Raw genomic sequence first — 11776 nt, forward strand, 5'->3', positions numbered from 1 at the left:
AAGGGGCATATGACCACACGTCTCACATAACATACCCTGCATTACCTGCCTGGGGTGGCTGGCAGTGCTGCTAGCTGACACCACTAGGTGGAAAACTTCAGTGAATCCAGATAAGCAACTTGGGCGAGGTTGCGCCTTGGTCCATTTTCGGGGCAGCCCTTACATGGTGCTTCAGCAGGAGGATGGCTGGCCGAGAATGCTCATTAACAGTGTGACACTGAGAGTTTTCATCTCCAAGAAGCATATTCTGGGAGGACTGGGTTGTTGGCCACGTCATCCAGCTCCTGTGGGCCCCCTGGCTTCCCCTGGGTCTGGCACAGCCCTGACTCTCTGGGGAGAGGCGCATCTCCCCAGCAACTGCCTTCATGCTGCAGCCACGTCCCTGTTCCTCAGGCTGTAGATGAGTGGATTGATCATGGGTGTGAGGATTTTGTAGAAGGCGGACACCGCCTTGTCTTGCTTGGGAGTGTGGTAAGAGTGGGGCATCACAATGGTGTAGAAGACTGCCCCGAAGAAAATGCTCACCACCAGGACGTGCTAGGAGCAGGTGGCCCAGGCTCTGCGCCAGCCATCCACCAAAGTCATGCAATGCATGGTGAGCAGTATGTGTGTGTAGGACATGGTGATGATGGAGATGGGCACCAGCAGCTTCAGCATGCAGCACGCATACATCAGGGTCTCATACAGCGATGTGTCCATGCAGGACAGCCACAGCATGGCTGGGATCTCACAGAAGAAGTGGTTGATCTGCCGGGATGTGCAGTAGGGGAAACTCATGGTGATGGGTGTCAGCATGAAGCCGTCCAGGGAGCCGCCCAGCCAGGAGCCCATTGCCATGCACAGGCAGACCCTGTGGCTCCTGATCACCGGATAGCTCAAGGGGATGCACACAGCCATGTAGCGGTCATAGGCCATGAGGCCCAGCAGGAAGAACTCTGCCCCAATCAGGGTCACATAGAGGAAGATCTGGACTGCACAGCCCAGGAAGGAGATGGTCCTTCACTCAGACAGCAGGTCATGGAGCAGCTTGAGGATGGTGACGCATATATAGACTGTGTCCATGAGGGAGAGCTGGTTGAGAAGGAAGTACATGGGCATGTGCAGCCGGGGTCCATGCAGATAAGCAATACCATGACCACATTTGTGACGACAACCACTACAAAGATGGAGAAAACCACAGTGAAGATCAGCCCCAGCAGGGTCAGGTGGACAATAAGGCCCAGGAGGATGAAGTCAGTGGAGTTCTGGGAAGCAGCCTCCATCTCCCTGTCACATGGTCGCCCTGGGATGCAGGCAGAGAGTTGGAGTTAGGGATGATCCCATACTTAACAGCACCCCCATGACCCATGTGAGATGACATGTGGATAAAGAAGACCATGCCCTTCAGACTCCCGAGTCCTGCTGCAGTGTTAATGATTCATGTGACACTGTGCAGATACATTTCCCTCTGCACCAGGTCATCATAGCCTATACTTTACAGGGAAGGTCTGAGATGTGAATGTAAGGATCCCCCCAGTACTTTAAAATCTGGCATTATCTTTATTTGGAGTCACCTTCTGTGTGCATCCTATAACTTATCATTTTAGGCTGGAAGTTTCTTGAGGCTGGCCCTGTGACATATTTCCTAATTGCATCATAATCTTAGTTGCTTGAACTTGAATTGCTCTTTGCCATTAAGATGATTACATTGTAAAGGTCACACACAGAAATCCACCTGTGACTTAGGAAACTGCTATGTCGTGAGCATGGAGTCAAGTTTTCTAGGTAAACTGTATGGTTTTGGTGACATTATTACTACGAGGGCCTTGAGAGTTTGGGGCATCAAAAATATAGCACAGCAGTTTTACTAACCTCATTGGAGGCCAGGGTCCTAGCTGCCTGTGGGCAGGTGTGTTGAGAATCATTATGTTCTAGGATGGAGTGTTTTAAATACTTGGGCCTGTGTGTTTTCCCAAGTCAACATGGGGTCATAAATAACAATCTTAGTTACAGGACTTGGGCTTCACATCATGGTTGTGTTTTCTACTTGCACCATGAAGTCTGCTGCAGTGTGTGGCTCCATGCTCTAGTCCAGCTTTCATCCTTGACCTGAGCATCTCTCAAAACATTGTTCAGCAGGACATGGACAGTTTTCCTGGTAGGGAGCATCCTGACGCTTGTGTGATGTGATGTTATTTTAGGAATCCATTGCTAATGAGGGTATCTTCCCTATATTTATTATTTATTTTGCTATTTTATCATTGCTCCTTCATGTTTATAAGTAAAAATAAGTACAGATAGTAAAGAAATTCTTCCAGTTAGAGGAAATAAGGTGGAATAATATTAAAATTTCCTTTAATTAAATAGAAATAATTCCTATGCTCTTTTTTCCAGAGCAAAGCAAATGCACACCTCTTTGATATATTCAGGAATATTGAGACATAAACTGTCAGCTTTCACTATTAGATCATGGTTTACTTTGCTGCATTTCAGTGACAGAATGTTAGAAAAGGCATGCTTTTGGAAAATGGACTGTCCACTGATATTATTAATACATCTAGTGGTTCCACAGTAGTCAAACACATAAGATATGAAGCATCGGGGAGAAAAAAAATATGCCAGAATTTGAAAAAATTATAGAATCAATAAAGGACACTTTTTCTTCTCAGTGTTCATCCAAGATGGAGATTTATTATGGGTAATAGTCCAGATAAAGGAGTAAAATTACAAAGGAGAAAATACAAAGTTTCTGTGCTGAAACTTACATCTGCTATAGGTTATCAGTGAAGGAGGAGAAATAAACTGAGGATCAAATATTGATTCTAAACTAGGTTGAAATAGGTCAGCAATTTTTGCCTCCTTAATAAGTGAAACAGCTTCTTATTGACCACAGCTCTGGCCTATAGGCAAAGAGAGTTCATTTAAAGTCATTTCGACTAAGCTTCCATAAGAGCTCTTCTGGCAAAATTGGTTGGAAATTAAAATATTCATGCCAGAAAACAACTCATTTTGACCAAAAATCTTTGTTTTCTTTCTCTGGATTTCATTTTTCTTTCAATAGAAGCATGGAATTATATCACTAATTGAAATTACCATGTAGCTCTAAGGGTAGAGTATTATTTTTTGTAAATGAGGAAAAGTGTGAGGACAGCATATATATATGAAAATATTTGTAAGTACAACTAAAGAAGTGAAAGACATCAGCAGGTGTAACAGGAGACACAGTAAGTTATATTGCTCCTGAACCAGAAACAACAAACATAGCTGGCTGTGTGCCATTCACTTTAGAAGTTCTGCTTTCTCCTTAAGATGTAGCAAAGAAGATACTATGTGTCAGCTCTAGTGATATCTTCCAAATTGCTCCACTTCACAAGCTTACCCTGGGCCACAGGCTGAAATACCCTCGAATCATGAAATGTTTAAAGAGCATTTGTGTAATAACTGCTTTGGAAAAAGTAGCATAACTTATGAGCCAAGAGAAGTTGGGGTCCACTCAGGGAAAACAGTGGCATTAGAGGTGGAAATTCATCTGAATTAAAAATTTCAGACTTGAAAATGGAAAGACCCATTGGAGTACTAAAAACAAAGATACCTGGGTGGCAGATGGTGCAGCTAATGTCAGGAAAGGCTTGCAAGCATGCATTGACACATATGTTGAGGGAGGGGAGGGAGGGAAGCCCAGTCCAACCCCATCTAAGACCACTTTGGAGATCCCAGGGGTGTGGAGTGCAAGGGGCTGGAAAATGAGGGCTTGGAGTATATGGCTCAAAATATCGAGCAACAGGCTGTAAGAGTGAGTTATTCCAGCAGGAAGTCACACAATAAAACTATCTTTTCACAAAAATATATCTAGCAGTTTTACAGTGCTGAAATCCACATCATTGCTATTAATTACAACTAGTAAATTTCTGTAGCCACAACAGACTGATCACTGAGCTCTTCTTTTGTGTACACCTGCTCTCCCTGTTATCTTTGTCTATGTTTCTAAATTAAGAACCATTGCTTCAGATACTGAATAATCAGACATCACTCCCCCTTTTCTATACCATCTTAATATCCAATGATGTGAATTTCCCCCCATTCCTTCACCTTTTCTGTAGTTCTCATGATCATGTATTTCCAGAGATGTCCTCTCATATGCTCCACTAATTAAATGCTAAGTGATTCCATATCAGTTACACAGGTACAATAGGGAATCCCTGTTATAGAGAATTGGCACCCTACGTTCCCTGTTCACTCTCACAGTTAATTTAGAAATTTCCACAGTAGACATTAAAGAAGATAGGAGAGCCTCTTCTTATTTCAAAAAAATTAATGCTGTAATGACATGTGGGTGGCAGTTATTGAACACCCACTAAACCAGGAATTAGTTCTGTAGGAAGATTGTGCACGATGCCAACATATCTAAAACAAATATTGTAAAAGATAACAACAATGAACCAGAAAAAAAGTACACCTGGGCTCCTAGAGCAGTGGATGAAGCTTCCAGCTGCCCTGCCAGAAGGGGTCTGCTACTGTCTCTTTGGAGATGCCCTTCCAAAAGCAGGGTGGGCATGGGTGGCAGCAATGGAAGCCAAAGCATCTGGCATACACATGGCACATTTATTTCACCCCACTGATGGCATAGAGAAGGAAATAGGCATCACGAGAGGCAGAGAGTTTATTCCGAAGCAGCAGTGATGGTGCACAGTGAGAAGTAGAGACCAAGAGCCCCACACACAATGTGTTCGATATTACTCCCTAGGTGCTAAGTGTCCAACAGGAGACAGCACCATGTTCTGCTTTAGTTCCTCTGCCTGATAGCCTCTCATGCAGCATGCTAGGTTGGCATCCAGTAGATTTATTAATAGAATGTGGTTATTAACAAGACATCACAAGCACATATGTGCGTCTTAAGAAGAAAGAAAAAGTGGTGAGTGGTTAGAAAATAATAGAAACAGAAAAGACCACACTCAGCACTTTCATTTCTTCCCAACCATGCGGGGAACTGACCTACACCTGACTACGTACACAGTGCATTCCTGCCTTAACAATATTCAAAAGGCAGTGATCCATGCTGCTACCTTAAAATTGTACTCCCTTGCCCATGCCCATCAACATCTGAGGAGTCCTCATAATGAATGCTGAGCACCTTCTAACCTTTAGCTCCCACATGTACTTTTCCCCTTCTGTAAGCTCACTCATGCCCTTGGGAAACATAACCAGACTCTTCTTATCCGTGTGTTTCCAGTGAATGCATACCCTTTTCAATGATTTTCTTGCAAAAGAGTGAATACATGTATTCATCATTCTCAATCCAAAAGAGATCACCGATATAGCTCTTATCAGAAAAGTGACTCCAGGGGACCTTCCCAAAGTTACAGAGTGATGCCCAAAGGAAATGCCTAGACATTGGGTAATCCTCTCTGATTCCATAAAAATCTAAGATTCCACCTCAGAGCAGCCAAGTGCACACCTCAGTAAGGTGGCAGTGGGATGGCAGCATTGTAAATACATGGGGAAGCAGGTGAGGCCACAGCCAAGTAAAGCTGATTAATGGTGGATTTCCATGATCCCCAGTAGTGGCCTCTGGGGTATCAGTTAATCCAGGTTCACTTGCATAGCCTTCTGCCACAGTGGAGGCCATTCCCTCTGGCCAGATAGAGCTGCACTCTTTTCCCAAGGGAAAGGCTGGAACTGTTTCTGGATATTTCATCACAGAACTTCTTATCTAGCCTGGGCTCCCTCTGGAGAAATAACAAATAGTGCTGTGGTGGCTAGAGACCTTCTCTTCCAAGTCAGTGGCTTATTTTGGTAAGAGAAAATTGTATTTAAAATATGCCCTTTAAAACTTACAAACATTCAGTGCTTTCCAGAATTAATTATTTATCAAATGCACTGGGAAAACAGATGTGAGAAACAGAAAGGAAAGTGGAGTAAGAGAAACTGAAGGGAAGGACCCAGGGGAAAGGAAAAGGGAAAGAAGAAGGAAACAGCAATAGAAAAAAACACAAGCCGTATGTGCTTTTAAATTCTTCACATGAGTGTATTAAGACATTGGATTAGGGAAACTGAAATTTCTCATAGTTTATTGCTCCAGGGAGAACAAACTTTTTTTTTAAAAAAATGATCTTGTTTGGGAAGCAGGAGATCAGTGAAGATAATGCATGAAGACTTTTCATGTACTAAAACCACCCAATGGGCACATTATTTACATGATTTCTACTCATTACAGATCATTAGACTCAGACCTTAGAGCTTATCATGTCCAATTACAGATGAAGCAAAATTTAACACATTTGCATCCATTTAGGACACTACTCTATAAATAATTCTTCCTAAAGAACATTTTCCATGTGCTTCAATCAGCAACTAGAGCATACACTTCCATGGGGTGTGAGGATCACTCCACAGAGCCACACGGGTTATGGCCAGACACAGACTCGGGTGCATGAGATGGGAGAGGCAGGTGATGTAGAAGTTACAGGTAAGGGAGGGCAGTGAAAACGTAAGAAGGAGGACAGATATTGGTAAAGAAGAAGGGGAAGGTGAGAATGGCTGATATTGAAGAGAACATGCTACAGTAAAATAATTCATTCAGTTTAAACAATTTTAGTGTCAATGCTGTATCAAAAACTCAGCATACAAAGATACAGCTGGAGGTGTGAGAACTCTTGATTGATTAGGTTGAGAAAGGAGCAAGTTACGCCCTACAAATCTGGTTAAATAATTTCCTTCCAAAAATCTTCCTCATATTTGGAGGTTTTGTCTTTTTTTCTTCTAAAATTAGTGGAAATCAGTGTCAAGGGTACTCTGTGACACTTAAGCTGTCCATGACACACTAGAGAAATGACTACTCTGTTATCGCAGGGCTATGTGATGCCCTACTAGGACACCAATTTATAAAGCGTCTTTTATTAATGGTCATTTGTTGTTAGAAGACATCTGTCACTTGTGTAGCCTCTTCCCTTCAAGAAAGAATCCTGCTTTGAAGGTAATGTCATGGCACAAGGCCACTCTGGAGTAAAAAATGTGTGTGGGGCAGGCTACATTTTCCTTTCTGGACAGTGAAAAATTAAATTTTTTGGTACTGGGGATCAAACTTGCAACCTTGGAATTGCAAAGCAGGCACCAGAACCGCTGAGCTAAATTCTCAGACCAGTGATGAATTAATTATAATAACACCTTGCAGTACAGAGCACCTTCCTTAGCCAAATGGCATTTGCACTGGTCACCTCATTCTCTCTCAATACTACCCTATGAAGTAAGAACTGAATTAGAATAGCCTAATTTAGTATACTGAAAAACAGGGATACAAGAAGATAAATTAATGTATCCAACCTGACATAATAAATATCTTTAATTGGGGCATACAGATTTATCCTGGAAAGCTTCTCTGTGATGAGAATAGAGTTGCCTTGACATCACACATTCTTTCCTGTCCATTTAGGAGGTGGACCCATCATTTCCACATCATAACATAGCCACAGCTTCTGATGACAACCTACTTTATTCTCTTCATGGCTCAAGGGGAGGAAATAAAATTCAAAGAGAATGAGGGCCTGGGGAGAGGAATCACAGGACATAAGGTCATGGCACAGTCTGAAAGCCAACTCCAACTTGTAGTTCCAAGCTGGGGTCACTGACAAGATAGGATATTTAGGGTTAAGACACAATGTCATCCTCCACCCCATCCCCTGGAAATGCAAAACAGAAAAATAACTGAAAGCTCCATATCAAGTTACTTTCCTTCTTTTCCAAGAGGAGAAGCTTAGAATTTTCTAAACAACATGTCAACTTCCAGATAATTCTTCTAATATATTTAGATAACTAAATTGTTTAAGCTTTAAAATGAGCTTTTAGATAGGTGCATTTTGTTCTTTGTAATGATTTCCTTCTCAGATACTGAAATATAAGATCAGAAATTCTGAAGTTATAGGAAAATGGAAACACAAGTCGTCAAAAGCTAAAGAAAAGAGAACTAAATATAATTTTCTCCAATTTTTCAAAAGAATAATTTTAACACAAAGAGAAAAAGTGTTGGAATAATTAAATATACTAAGCTAAATTAAAATATAAAAAATAGAAAAATGCGAGCAATGTACATTATTTTCTGCAGAACAAATATTTAACTCTCTAAAGAGTTCCATTACTTTATATGAGGATTCAAAAGTAAAAAATACTTAAATATAGGGAAAGATGTGACTTGTATCTCCCCAGTTTTTCCTTTTAAATTGTATCATCAGGCATCACTGCATGGGCAGTAGAAAATGAAGGAGCTGTCCATTATTACCAACACCACACAATTACATTTTAAAGACTCAATTCATTATTCTAGGATGATTTTACCAAAAACACTGTGGGAAAACATAAATGTAGATCTCAAAGTTCCAGTCTCTTCCTAAGTATGACAGATACCTTTGTGGCTACAAGCAGTGTTGATACAATTAAGTTAAGAACACACCACATAGAGTCAGAACTATTTTTTCCAACAAATAATGATGGCCTGATGGAAGGAAATATTTCTATAAATCTCAAAAAATCACGTGGGGGAAGAGTCAGTGTGACACTGAAATAATATGTGGAAAAGTGTCAAAATCAAGTGTGAGGAACTACTTCCTGGTAGAGGTCAGTGTGGAGGGAGAAGCTGGAGGAGTAGCTGAAGCAAGCTTCTGAGTCTCCTCTAGTGAGACTGCTGCACAGCCAACAGGCTGCTAGGAGAACAAGGCCTTGTGGAAGCAGAGGGGCACTGCTGAGATCCTACTTCACTCTCCAACCACAATGGACTAGTGCTCAGATCACTCATGGCTTCCAAACACACAGACCGAGTTTCCCAAACCCCAGCCTTACAATTTCCAAGCATGCCCTGCAGAGCTGGCCCTAATTGTATGTGGAGTCTCCACACAGGGACAGTTGCACTTGAAGGGAAGGACCAGGTCCTGTATTCTGATATGCAAACCATTGGCAGAAAGCATCAGTCTTCAGAAAGCAGTCACCTTCCCCAAGGATAGGCACTGGCCCAGGGCGATCCACAGGGCCCCAAACACATCCTTGTTCCTCGGACAGCATGTAGGTGTACATGGCAGCCCAGAAGAAGAGGCTGATGACCACCATGTGCAAGGAGCAGGTGGCCACGGCCTTCTGCCAGCCCTTGGCCTTGTACCTGCTGCACACGGCCAGCAGGATGCAGGCATAGGAGGCCAAGATGACTGATCAGGGGATGAGTAGCATGAAAATGCAGCACACATACATGGCTGTCTCATAGTCTGAGGTGTCACTGCAGGACAGCTTCAGGAGTTCAGAGACCTCATGGAAGTGTTTGATCTCCCTGGATGCACAGAACAGAAACTGCATGGTTACTGGGGTCAGCAGGGAGCCATCCACAGAGCCACCCACCCAGGCTGCTGCCACGATCAGCAGGCAGACCCTGTGGCTCATGAGCACTGGGTAGCACAGTGGCCTGCACATTGCCATAGTGGTCCTAGGCCATGAGGCCCAGCAGGAAGAATTTGGCACCCTCCAAGGTCAAGTAGAGGATCTGCTAGGCTGTGCAGCCTGGAAAGGAGGTAGCCCACAGGCCCATCACTTGGTCCAGCAGCATCTTGGGCATGATGATGGAGATGTACAGGATGTCCATGAGGGAGAGCTGGCTGAGCAGGAAGTACATGGGCATGTGCAGCTGGGGGTCCATGCTGATGAGCACAATCAGAGTGGTGTTGGTGGCTATGGAGATCAGGAATACCAGCAGAATGAGCACAGGGAGGAGCCAGGGGAATGGTTAGTTGCTGAACAAACCCAGAAGGACAAACTCTACATACATGGAATAATTGTCCCACTTGGCAGTCCTGTTGGTGACGCAGTAGAGAGAGAGATGGTGGGAGAGCAAGTTGGGAAATATCAGGTGATGTGGTCCTGGGCAGTTCAACAGTTGTACAGATGTTATTCCCATTTTAGAAAGCTCAAATTTTAATTCCCAGAAGAACATCCTGAACAGGACAGTGTTATGTCAAGTCAGACCAACACTCCCTCAAGAATCCACTCAAGAAGGATGTGCTACTTGCAGACTATTGCTGGCTGGCTATGTGTATATATATATATATATATATATATATATATATATATATATATATATATATATATATCACCTTGAAGCTGCTACACGGAAACCAGTAAAAATTGTACCACCCCAAATAAATAGAAATGGAACAGTAATGGGCTGGACAATGCTCCCATATCCTTTTCTGCACATTAGACTCCAGCTTTTACACTGAGAATCCTGAGTCAGAGCCACCCATCAGGAACATGCATTCTGCGCATGGAAAGATAGTCACATGGAATTTACCAATTTATGTCATTCTTGACAAATGTTTAAATTGTAAAATTCTATTGCTTAACCTATTTTCTAGGTGTTTGTCTCTTGAAGATAATGATTTCATGCTGAAGAATAAACCACAAGAGCTATGAGGTGTGAGAAGAAATAAAGCAACATAAAAACTAGCAGAAAACTGTTATCAAAGGAAAAATATTATACTTATGATCAAAGAGTATTTATTTTCCCTCTTTAAGCAAAAATTCCTACTGCTTATTAACACACAACTTAACATGATTAAGTGAAATGAAAAGAAATGAAATGAAAGTAATAAAGAATAAATAATATATAAAGTTTAATAAAAAGGAGAGATGGCTTGATTTAAATAATACCAGATGATATTTTCTCTCAAATGAGACTTTACTCTTAGGAGCTAGATTATAAGTATATGTTTTACCACATATATAGGTTGTGTGGACAATCTCTCTTGGTATCATGTGGATCTGCATTATGTACTATGGTAACCAGGATTTCTACAATGCCATGGAGCACAGGAAACATGACATCAAAACTGAGATGAGCTGTAGCTATAAATCTTATTAAAGATTCAAAGACATTATGAAAAAATTATATAATTTTCTCATAAAATTTCTTACTGCATGCTAAAGCACAGTATTTTGCTAGATAAACTAGTCTGACCTGCTCCTTGTTGCATTTTTAATATAGCTACTAAAACAATTTAAATGATCTCTGGGGTTCCCATAAAGTTCTACTGAAATTTCTGGTGTAGGACATTCTTGATAAATTCTTTTATTGTTACATTTTAGGTGTACAACACAATTATATTTCTCATTGGCAATTGTACCTTTACATAATTCATCTCAGTTCTTATTTTTTTCCCATTCTGAGCCCTCCCTTCACCCCCTCCACCCTTCCCTATTTACAAAGACTTTATTTCCATTTTTTCCATTTCTCAGCATTTTTCCTTTCCCTTCTTTCCTTTCCCCTGCCCCTCCTACTACCCCTACCCCTTTGGACCTTTTTTTCCTACTTTGCATTATCGATTATCCATTCTAATAATTGGTACATTTTAGGTATACAATATAATGAAATTCATCATTGGAAATTTGCACCTTTACATAATCTCTCTTGGTTCTTATTTTTCACCCTTGCCCAGCCCTCCCTTCAACCCCTCCATTCCTCCCTATTTACAAAGATTTTGTTCCTATTTTTTTATTTTCTCATATTAATTCCATTCCCTTCTATCCTTTCCTCTAGCCCTCCCACTTCCTTCCCCTTTGCCCATTTCTTTCCTATTTCACATTACCTATTATATATTTTAGTCCTTATTTACACTTTCAATTTCTCACACCAGAGAAACTATTCGGTATTTATACATGTGTGTCCTATTTATTTCACTTAATAGTATCACCTCAATGTGCATACACTTAGCTATAAATGTCTCTAATTTCTCATTGTTTATGGCTGAGTGGTACTTCATTTTATAAA

At 41.5% G+C, this 11776-nt stretch overlaps 2 pseudogenes; both read right to left on the reverse strand.

Moving 5' to 3' along the window:
* Positions 1-273: 273 nt before the first annotated feature.
* On the reverse strand, positions 274-1262 carry LOC101712187 (olfactory receptor 2T2-like; annotated as a pseudogene).
* A 7677-nt stretch (positions 1263-8939) lies between these two features.
* Positions 8940-9943, reverse strand: LOC147822120 (olfactory receptor 2T27-like; annotated as a pseudogene).
* Positions 9944-11776: the final 1833 nt, after the last annotated feature.

The sequence above is a fragment of the Heterocephalus glaber genome, unplaced genomic scaffold (assembly GCF_053883595.1).
Source record: "Heterocephalus glaber isolate CG9 unplaced genomic scaffold, H.glaber_assembly_v1.0 deba00001673, whole genome shotgun sequence".
NCBI classification, from domain to species: Eukaryota; Metazoa; Chordata; class Mammalia; order Rodentia; family Bathyergidae; genus Heterocephalus; species Heterocephalus glaber.